The sequence below is a fragment of the Moschus berezovskii genome, chromosome 23 (genome assembly GCF_049115385.1).
Source record: "Moschus berezovskii isolate FMDL1 chromosome 23, NW_MosBer_1.0, whole genome shotgun sequence".
Lineage (NCBI taxonomy): Eukaryota > Metazoa > Chordata > Mammalia > Artiodactyla > Moschidae > Moschus > Moschus berezovskii.
Window position 1 is genome coordinate 42,031,889 of NC_142482.1, and position 10,064 is coordinate 42,041,952.

General features: G+C 42.8%; 1 pseudogene; it reads right to left on the reverse strand.

Moving 5' to 3' along the window:
* Positions 1 to 1,829: 1,829 nt before the first annotated feature.
* LOC129543313 (BOLA class I histocompatibility antigen, alpha chain BL3-6-like) lies at positions 1,830 to 5,288 on the reverse strand (annotated as a pseudogene).
* Between the last annotated feature and the right edge of the window lie 4,776 nt (positions 5,289 to 10,064).

A 10,064-nucleotide genomic window follows, 5' to 3' on the forward strand; every position in this document is an offset into this window, starting at 1 on the left:
TACGTGGGGTTGAAATAGTAAATAAAATAGTAGATAAAACAACAGCCTGTTGTTTATTATCACTCATGGGCCTATGGGCTGATACAGTTTCAGGAAACATAAGCTAGAGCTGTATTATATCACTAGGCATTGCTCTTGCCACATAGGGGGACATTCGGAAATGCTTGCTGAAAAAGTCTTCTCTGACATCTGTGGAGAATTTAGCACTTCACCATGGAATATCAAGTGGGCAAACCTAGAGGGGAAGGCAGGCTCTGAGCTTTGCAAGAAGCAGAAGGAAGAAAATTATTAAAAGTCCTTCTTGGTTGGTTTCTTCTCTGTACTTTCACTCAGCTCTACGTCTGGCTGGCAAAACAGAAATCACTGCTTTTGTCATTTGCCACCGTTTCTATCTAGAGTCCCCACAAAGTTCTCACATGAACTCTGCTCCCTCTCCCTGGTGAGCAGAACCCTCTATTTTCTTCCCCTTCTGATCTAAGTCGCTCATCACTACTGTTCTGCCAGTGCCTGCTTTGACAAAAATGATGCTTTGTCGGGCAGCAGTGCTCTCGGAGCTGCCAATGTGACTAATGTTGATGCAGCCCTGACTTTTCTGGGTCCCACAATGCCAACGGCTTTCACCACTTTGCACTTAAAGTGTAGAAGGCCTCTCTGCCTTACAGTAGCTACCTCTAGTGTGTAGATCTTTCTGTTCTACTTAAAGAGAAATGTCCAAGAGAAAGTGGTCCCTGTGATTATCTCCATCCTTTCATCAAAGACTCTGCCCTTTTACTCAGGGGTCTTTGAAGGGTGGTGGGGGATGGCCAGGTGAAGTATGGTTAGCTCTTGGGGAGAGGACACATGAAAATTTAGAATTTAAGCTATTACCACTTCATGTTGTGTGGACTGAATAACAAAGGAAACCTGCCTGCAGAGAGAGAAGAAAAGAGTAGATTTGAGAAAAAGAAAGAGTCACACAGTGCTCATCTTCAAGTTTGACTCATTTCTTAACGGCTTTGACCAGGTAAAAGTCACAGTACTTACCAGATGCTCATATCAGGATGCAAGTGTCTTCTGGGAAAAACCTTTGGTCCAAGTTAGCTTCAAGCATAATGGGAAAAGTAAATGAGAGACAATGTTGCTTTTGCCTCCAGATGTAGAAGGATGAGAAATGGAATGATATTTGTGGAGTGTATGTCTGGCTTTTCTGAACTGGAGTGACCACCGGACTTCCTTACATTGAAATTTACAGCTTCTTTGTAGCCTCTGGGAACCCAGTCTCCCTCAACTCCAGTAATAGTTACTTCATCCCCATGTGGGTTTCCCAGTATCAACCCTGGGTTAATGTACCTGACAGACAATTCTCCAGGAGATTCAGGGTAGTATAAGAAGTGGAAGTTGTTAATAGGCTTTCAGGAAGGGTATTAGAAAATCCTTCCCCCAACAGGCCCTGAGACAACAAATATCAAAGATTCAGTTCAGTTGCTGAGTTGTATCCAATTCTTTGTGACCCCAGGGACTGCAGCACGCCAGGCCTCCCAGTCCATTGCCAATGCCCGAATTTTACTCAGATTCATGTCCATTGAGTCAGTGATGCCATCCAACCATCTTATCCTCTGTCCTCCCCTTCTCCTCCTGCCTTCAATCTTTCCCAGCATCAGGGTCTTTTCAATGAATCAGTTCTTTACATGAGGTGGCCAAAGTATTGGAGTTTCAACTTCAGCATCAGATCTTTCAGTGAATATTCAGGCCTGATGTCCTTTATTGGACTGGTTGGATCACCTTGCAGTCCATGGGAGTCTTAAAGTCTTCTCCAACACCACAGCTCAAAAGCATCAATTTTTCGGTGTTCAGCTTTCTTTATAGTCCAACTCTCCAGTTACCACAACTCCAATGACCATGCCTAGAACCAGACTAACAATGATGTCTATGTTGGTGATGGAGGGCTGAGGAGATACTGTGGAGGAAAGAGAAGGGGCCCAGACTTCAGGTTTGAGTCCTGACTTTGCTGAAGGGGTCCAGAAAGGCTCCAGCTTTATCTGAGAAGAAGCTCCACCCCAGCCTCCTCCTGACCCCATCTCAGGTGAGAGTCTTCTGAAGCCCCTTTTGCTGCACATGGCACCTATATCTCTGCTCCTCTCCAGAAGGGACCACTAGGGCCACCCACTTCTGGAAGGTTCCATTCCCTGAAGGCCCGGGTTTACAAGCTCCATGTCCTGGGTCTGGTCCTCCATGTCACGCTGCCAGGTCAGTGAGATCTCCTCAGGGTAGAATCCCAGGGCCCAGCACCAGGGGGACCTCATGGTCAGAGATGGGGTGATGCGTCACATGTGTCTTTGGTGGGTCTGTGGAGGATGAATCAGAAATTTCCCATTTAGTGTTACCTCCATGGGTCCCTGAAGTAGCATCCTGTGACCATCTTGAGAATAAATAGGACAGTGGGTTTGAAAAGAAGCAGGACAAACACCAGACACCAGCCTGGACTCGGAGGCCTGGGCATGTTCCCGAGTCCTTGGAAAGTTCCGGAGTCAGGGTGAGAGCCAAGGTAGGAGGCACCATGTAAGGGAGAGACTACAGAGTAATGGTCCTGACTTGGGTGGAGGCCAAATGACTCAAAAAAGCTAGAGTCAGGCCTCCAAACATGTTCTCAGGGTCAGAACTGGCCCTGAGAGACAGTCATGGGTCACAAGATGGCACCCAGGGTGAAGGAGCACCACTGACCATTTATCTCACGGATGGTTTCCTGCTTCTTCCCCAAAGAGACTGGATTCCTTAATTATCCTTCAGAGAAATGGGGCCACTGGGGAGTCACTCTCTTGTACAGTATATGAAAAAATGGGCGCATTCCTCCCTCTGCAGACAGGATACTGGGGCACTATTTCCATAGGGACCCCACTTTCTTCTCCTTGTGGGAAGCCAGGTCCAGCCAGAGGGGGGATCAGGGAGGCCCCGCGCCCCTTGTACCTGCATGCAGCCCTGTGTTTTTCCCATTCTCCAGGTGTCTGGGGAGCCACTCTCCGCAGTCCCCCTCCAGGTCTATCCTACTGTGACCTGCAGCACCTCCCTGCTCAAGTTTGAGCTTGGAGAACTGAGCCGCTGTGTCCACTGTAGTCCAGGAGTGCAGGTCCTCATTCAGGGCAAGGTAATCGTTGCCATAACAGACAATCTACCAGGACCAGAGGCAATAGCTTTTCAAATATGCAATTATACCTCTTTCAGGAGAAGATGGGGAGATGGGTGTTTCCATCTGTTCCCTCCATATTGAGCCCTGGTAGGCAGGTGCAGGTAGCGAGTTACAGGCTGTTTCTTTTTTCCTACTGTCCTGTTGGACCCAGAAACACAAGCCACTGAACCAGATGATCAAGGAGTGTGCCCTCTGGCAGCAGCCACAACTCCTGCGTGGCCATACATGTGCACAAATCCTTTTCACAGAGACACCTGGGGTGGGACAGAGGGATAGCACAATCCTGGCACCTGTTGGCCTCTCAGGTGCTTGGTGAGGATTGCAGTTGACCCCTAGATGTGTGTTAGAAGTCTTCGCTTTTAAGATAAGGGAAGAGGCTTCTTTCAGGGACAAGCTGGAGGTTTCAGTCTGTGTCTGTGTGCTGTGCCCTGGAGAGAGAGCCTCAGTGAGTCAGGGTGAGCCTGCTTCTCAGTTCATTGTAGCCTCATGGATTTCATGGACACAAACTTCGTTGACTTTCAGATGTATGTTTTGCAAGTCCGTGTCAACTCTCACATCCATACAGGACCACTGGAAAAACCATAGCCTTGACTAGACGGACCATTGTTGACAAAGTAACGTCTCTGCTTTTTAACATGCTGTCTAGGTTGGTCAAAACTTTCCTTCCAAGGAGTAAGTCTATTTTAATTTCATGGCTGCAGTCACCATCTGCAGTGATTTTGGAGCCCAGAAAAATAAAGTCAGCCACTGTTTCCACTGTTTTCCCATCTATTTTCCATGAAGTGATGGGACCAGATGCCATGATCTTCGTTTTCTGAATGTTGAGCTTCAAGCCAACTTTTTCACTCTCCTCTTTCACTTTCATCAAGAGGCTCTTTAGTTCTTCTTCACTTTCTGCCGTAAGGGTGTGTCATCTGCATATCTGAGGTGATTGATATTCCTCCTGGCAATCTTGATTTCATCGTGTGCTTCTTCCAGCCCAGGATTTCTCATGATGTACTCTGCATATAAGTTAAATAAACAGGGTGACAATATACAGCCTTGACGTACTCCTTTTCCTATTTGGAACCAGTCTGTTGTTCCATGTCCAGTTCTAACTGTTGCTTCCTGACCTGCATACAGGTTTCTCAAGAGGTTGACCTTTAACATATTTACCTTAAAGATTAGGTAGACACTGCCTAATTTGTTAAAAAATGCTTACTCCTTGGAAGGAAAGTTACAACCAGCCTAGACAGCATATTAAAAAGCAGAGACATTACTGTGTCAACAAAGGTCCATCTAGTCAAGGCTATGGTTTTTCCAGTAGTCATATATGGATGTGAGAGTTGGACTATAAAGACAGCTGAGCGCAGAAGAAATGACGCTTTTGAACTGTGGTGTTGGAGAAGACTCTTGAGAGTCCCTTGGACTGCAAGGAGATCCAACCAGTCCATTCTAAAGGAGATCAATCCTGGGTGTTCGTTGGAAGGACTGATATTGAAGCTCCAATATTTTGGCCACCTGATGCAAACAGCTGACTCATTTGGAAAGACCCTGATTTGGGGAAATTTGTGGCTGGAGGAGAAGGGGACGACAGACGATGAGATGGCTGGATGGCATCGTCGAGTCAATGGACATGAGTTTGGGTAAGATCCGCGAGTTGGTGATGGACAGGGAGGTCTGGCATGCTGTGGTCATGGGGTTGCAATGGGTGACACGACTGAGTGACTGAACTGAACTGTATTGGTAACCCTGTGATACATAAAAATTGGTTATGAATATTAGATAAAAGTTAATTTACTTTTCAAATTAAATAACTGAATGAGTTCTTATTTACATATGGAGAATTTTTTTTTGCAATTGTATAAAAAAGTCTAATATCTAAGCCATTAAAAGAAGAGAGCTAAGACAAGTGGGAAGTTTAGGGAATTATCTGAGCTCTGTTATTTATGAGAAGTTATAAAAGAGGCAGATTAAGTTTCCTCTTACATTCTCCTTGATATTCATTTTCCCTGAGGATTGTCATTTCTGGGCAGCTAAGCAATATCAGCTAAATAACGGTAGAGGACAAACATTCCCCAGAGACTTCAGCCAGGTAAACCATTTTCACCAGACCAGTTTTACTGCAGTTTCATACCAATCTCATGCTTTCATAATGAGCTCTCCGTCATAAAGCCAAAACATTATATTCAGAAGTAATCCTGAGAGTTTGAAATTGCCTTCCTATGTCATTCTACCAGCTAGGCACAATGCTGATCTTCAGTATTGTGTGAAGGTATATGGCGTTATCAAGAGAAAGCATCTTCTTGCTTAAGGAAAACTTAAGGATATTCCAGTGCTGATAGAGTCAACTTATGCACTTACTGCATGCAACCTGCATCCTTAGTCTATATACTGAGGTGTCAATGCCCAGTACTGTATTAAAGGTAGGAACTGGAAATGAGGTAGGAAACCAGTTTAGGCCACTCACATAAGGTGAATAAAACTGAGAGGACTGGACCTTGATCTCTGTGGTACTTTAGGAATTGGTTAGTTAGCTTGTTTTCAGTTGCAGGTGTTCTTTAAAGCTTACATTGAGTAAGGTACATGTCAGTTGGTAAAAGAAACAGAAATTCCTATAGAAATTCACCAACTTTAAGAACTTAACTGTTCCTTATGGAAGCCAACATTTTGTTCCCAGACATTTCATCCTATTTTAGTGCATTCATTATATCTCAGTATGGATATATGAAACAATTTAAATTCAGGATATTTTTCTGTCATAAAACATGTCCTTCAGTAATTGAGTAATAGCATATATGTGAATGTGAACATATTAGACTATACACTTTCATTTTTTCTCAACTCCTATTTTCTCTGAAATTACAGAATGTTTCTTAAAGTGTATTGTCAAAATCTGTAGTTTTAAAATGTTCATTTTCTCAAAGAAGTGAATGTATGTAATCTTCCAAATGCTAGTTTGATAATTACAACAATGAAGGTCCATTTTGTGGTTTTGTGTCAATGCATTTTTGAATTCATTGTTAATGAAAAATGATCATTCTTCAATTGAGGAGAAATACCAATTTGAGAGGAGAAACGTGGGTCAGAAAAGGTGATCTGAATGTTTAATTTATTGGTGAATTAGGCAAGTGACAAGGTGGTGTGTAATGTACACTGGTGACTGTCCTTCCATCCTTGCACACACTAATGAATGGACTCTACATTTTTTATGAGTGGACTCTCATTTTTTTTTTTAATGCTTTCAGTGTCCAGCTCAGATATTTTCTACTGGCTGCTGGCCTGACCACACATATTTGTCATGAGTATTGACTGACAGCTTCATAGCCCTTTCCTTCTTTAGAAAATTGCCATCAGTTGAATGGAGCCACATTGCCAGAAGTTCCGAATGTGGTTGGGGCAGCTTGTAGTCAATGACAGACTGGTGGGATTTATAAAAGGCTGCCTTTTTGTCAAGGTGGAACTACATCTGACACATTGTATGCTCCACAGCAGGTTATTCTGTATAGTAGTAACTAGTCACATCTAAATAAATAGGTATTTAAATTTACCTGAATTAAAATTAAATTTAAATTCAGTTTTTTATCTGCCCCACTTGAAAGGCTCAGGTAGCAGCATGTGGATAGCAGTGATTGTGTAAGTGAAGGCAGTATTTTTATCAGCAGATAGCTCTATTTGGAGAGTCCTTTTCCAGCTTTCTATGGGATCACGTTCATGCTATTCCATTTGAGATCACATCCTTGCTTAACACATTTGTCTGCTCTGTTTTGCTTCCCTGATTCTCTTTGTCTTGAGGATATTCACTAAATAAACAACATGCAAAGGAATTCCCATTTCAGCCTCTTTTCCCCAACCTGGCCAAACTCTTTCCATAGTGATTAGAAATGTTATTTCTGAGACTGTGATAGATCCATCGCCTCCTCATTTATATGTTCTTCATTGCCATTAGAATGTCGATAGTGAATAATCCTATCTCATATAGGAATTCCAGGCATTTTAGTTGTTGGTAATATATGAAACTGAAATCAGCAGAAAGAAGAGGTAAGTGCTGGTCCCTGGAGGTTGAAATTCTGTTCTGAAGTGACTATTTTTGTTGCTTAGTCACTAAGTCAAGTCCAACTCTTTTTGACCTCAAGGACTGTAGTCCACCAGGATTCTCTGTACTGAAGGGGTTTCCATTTTCTCCTTCAAGTATCTTCCTGATCCAGGGACTGAACCTGCCTTTCCTGCATCTCCTTCATTGGCAGGCGGTTTCTTTACCACTGAGCCAACAGGGAAGCCCATGAACTGATTCTGCACAGTGAATAAATTTTTGGAGTTCTTGTTAAATTGGTATAGTAATTTTAGGTATCTCAGGGACAAAAGTTAAGCACTATAATTGATGGTGGTATTTTCAGGCTCTGAGCAATTTATTTTTTACTCAATACAAAAAGACCAGCATATAGCATTCACAAATATAATGCATTAAGAGTAGAGATAACTTTAGCCAGAATATATCTATGAGGAAGTATCTTAGTGATACATTGAATGTAATATAATCCTTTGTATAAGTACATTCTAGCTCATAAATTTCTGTATGTGAACACAGTTTAGAGATCATGAAGTAGAACGGTTCTATGAAGACTTACACGACCTTTTAGAACTAACACCCAAAAGAGATGTCCTTTTCATTATAGGGGACTGGAATGCAAAAGTAGGAAGTCAAGAAACACCTGGAGTAACAGGCAAATTTGGCCTTGGAGCACGGAATGAAGCAGGGCAAAGGCTAATAGAGTATTGCCAAGAGAACGCACTGGTCATAGAAAACACCCTCTTCCAACAACACAAGAGAAGACTCTACACATGGACATCACCAGATGGTCAACACCGAAATCAGATTGATTATATTCTTTGCAGCCAAAGATGGAGAAGCTCCATACAGTTAGCAAAAACAAGACCAGGAGCTGACTGTGGGTCAGATCATGAACTCCTTATTGCGAAATTCAGACTTAAATTGAAGAAAGTAGGGAAAACCAATAGACCATTCAGATATGACCTAAATCAAATCCCTTATGATTATACAGTGGAAGTAAGAAATAGATTTAAGGGACTAGATCTGATAGACAGAGTGCCTGATGAACTCTGGACGAAGGTTCGTGACATTGAACAGGAGACAGGGACCAAGACCATCCCCATGGAAAAGAAATGCAAAAAAGCAAAATGGCTGTCTGAGGAGGCCTTACAAATAACTGTGTAAAGAAGAGAAGTGAAAAGCAAAGGAGAAAAGGAAAGATATAAGCATCTGAATGCAGAGTTCCAAAGAGTAGCAAGGAGAGATAAGAAAGCCTTCCTCAGTGATCAATGCAAAGAAATAGAGGAAAACAACAGAATAGGAAAAACAAGAGATCTCTTCAAGAAAATTAGATACCAAGGGAACATTTCATGCAAAGATGGGCTCGATAAAGGACAGAAATGGTATGGACCTAACAGAAGCAGAAGATATTAGGAAGAGGTGGCAAGAATACACAGAAGAACTGTACAAAAAAGATCTTCACGACCAAGATAATCACGATAATGTGATCACTTACCTAGAGCCAGACATCTTGGAATGGGAAGCCAAGTGGGCCTTAGAAAGCATCACGACGAACAAAGCTAGTGGAGGTGATGGAACTCCAGTTGAGCTATTTCAAATCTTGAAAGATGATGCTGTGAAAGTGCTGCACTCAATATGCCAGCAAATTTGGAAAACTCAGCAGTGGCCACAGGACTGGAAAAGGTCAGTCTTCATTCCAATCCCAAAGAAAGGCAATGACAAAGAGTGCTCAAACTACCGCACAATTGCACTGATCTCACACGCTAGTAAAGTCATGCTCAAAATTCTCCAAGGCAGGCTTCAGCAATATGTGAACCGTGAACTCCCAGATGTTCAAGCAGGTTTCAGAAAAGGCAGAGGCACCAGAGATCAAATTGTCAACATCCACTGGATCATGGAGAAAGCAAGAGAGTTCCAAAAAAACATCTATTTCTGCTTCATTGACTATGCCAAAGCCTTTGACTGTGTGGATCACAATCAACTGTGGAACATTCTGAAAGAGATGGGAATACCAGACCACCTGACCTGCCTCTTGAGAAACCTGTATGCAGGTCAAGAAGCAACAGTTAGACTGGACATGGAACAACAGACTGGATCTAAATAGGGAAAGGAGTACGTCAAGGTTGTATATTGTCACCTTGCTTATTTAACTTATATGCAGAGTACATCATGAGGAACGCTGGGCTGGAAGAAGCACAAGCTGGAATCAGGATTGCTGGGAGAAATATCAATAACCTCAGATATGCAGATGATACCACCCTTATGGCAGAAAGTGAAGAGGAACTCAAAGGCCTCTTGATGAAAGTGAAAGAGGAGAGTGAAAAGGTTGGCTTGAAGCTCAACATTCAGAAAATGAAGATCATGGCATCTGGTCCCATCACTTCATGGGAAATAGATGGGGAAACAGTGGAAACAGTGCCAGACTTTATTTTTGGGGGCTCCAAAATCACTGCAGATACTGATTGCAGCCAGGAAATTAAAAAACGCTTACTCCTTGGAAGGAAATTTATGACCAACCTAGATAGCATATTAAAAAGCAGAGACATTACTTTGCCAACAAAGGTCTGTCTAGTCAAGGCTATAGTTTTTCCTGTGGTCATGTATGGATGTGAGAGTTGGACTGTGAAGAAAGCTGATAACTGAAGAATTGATGCTTTTGAACTGTGGTGTTGGAGAAGACTCTTAAGAGTCCCTTGGACTGCAAGGAGATCCAACCAGTCCATTCTAAAGGAGATCAATCCTGGGTGTTCATTGGAAGGCCTGATGCTAACGCTGAAACTCCAATACTTTGGCCACCTCATGCGATGAGTTGACTCAGTGGAAAAGACTCTGATGCTGGGACGGACTGGG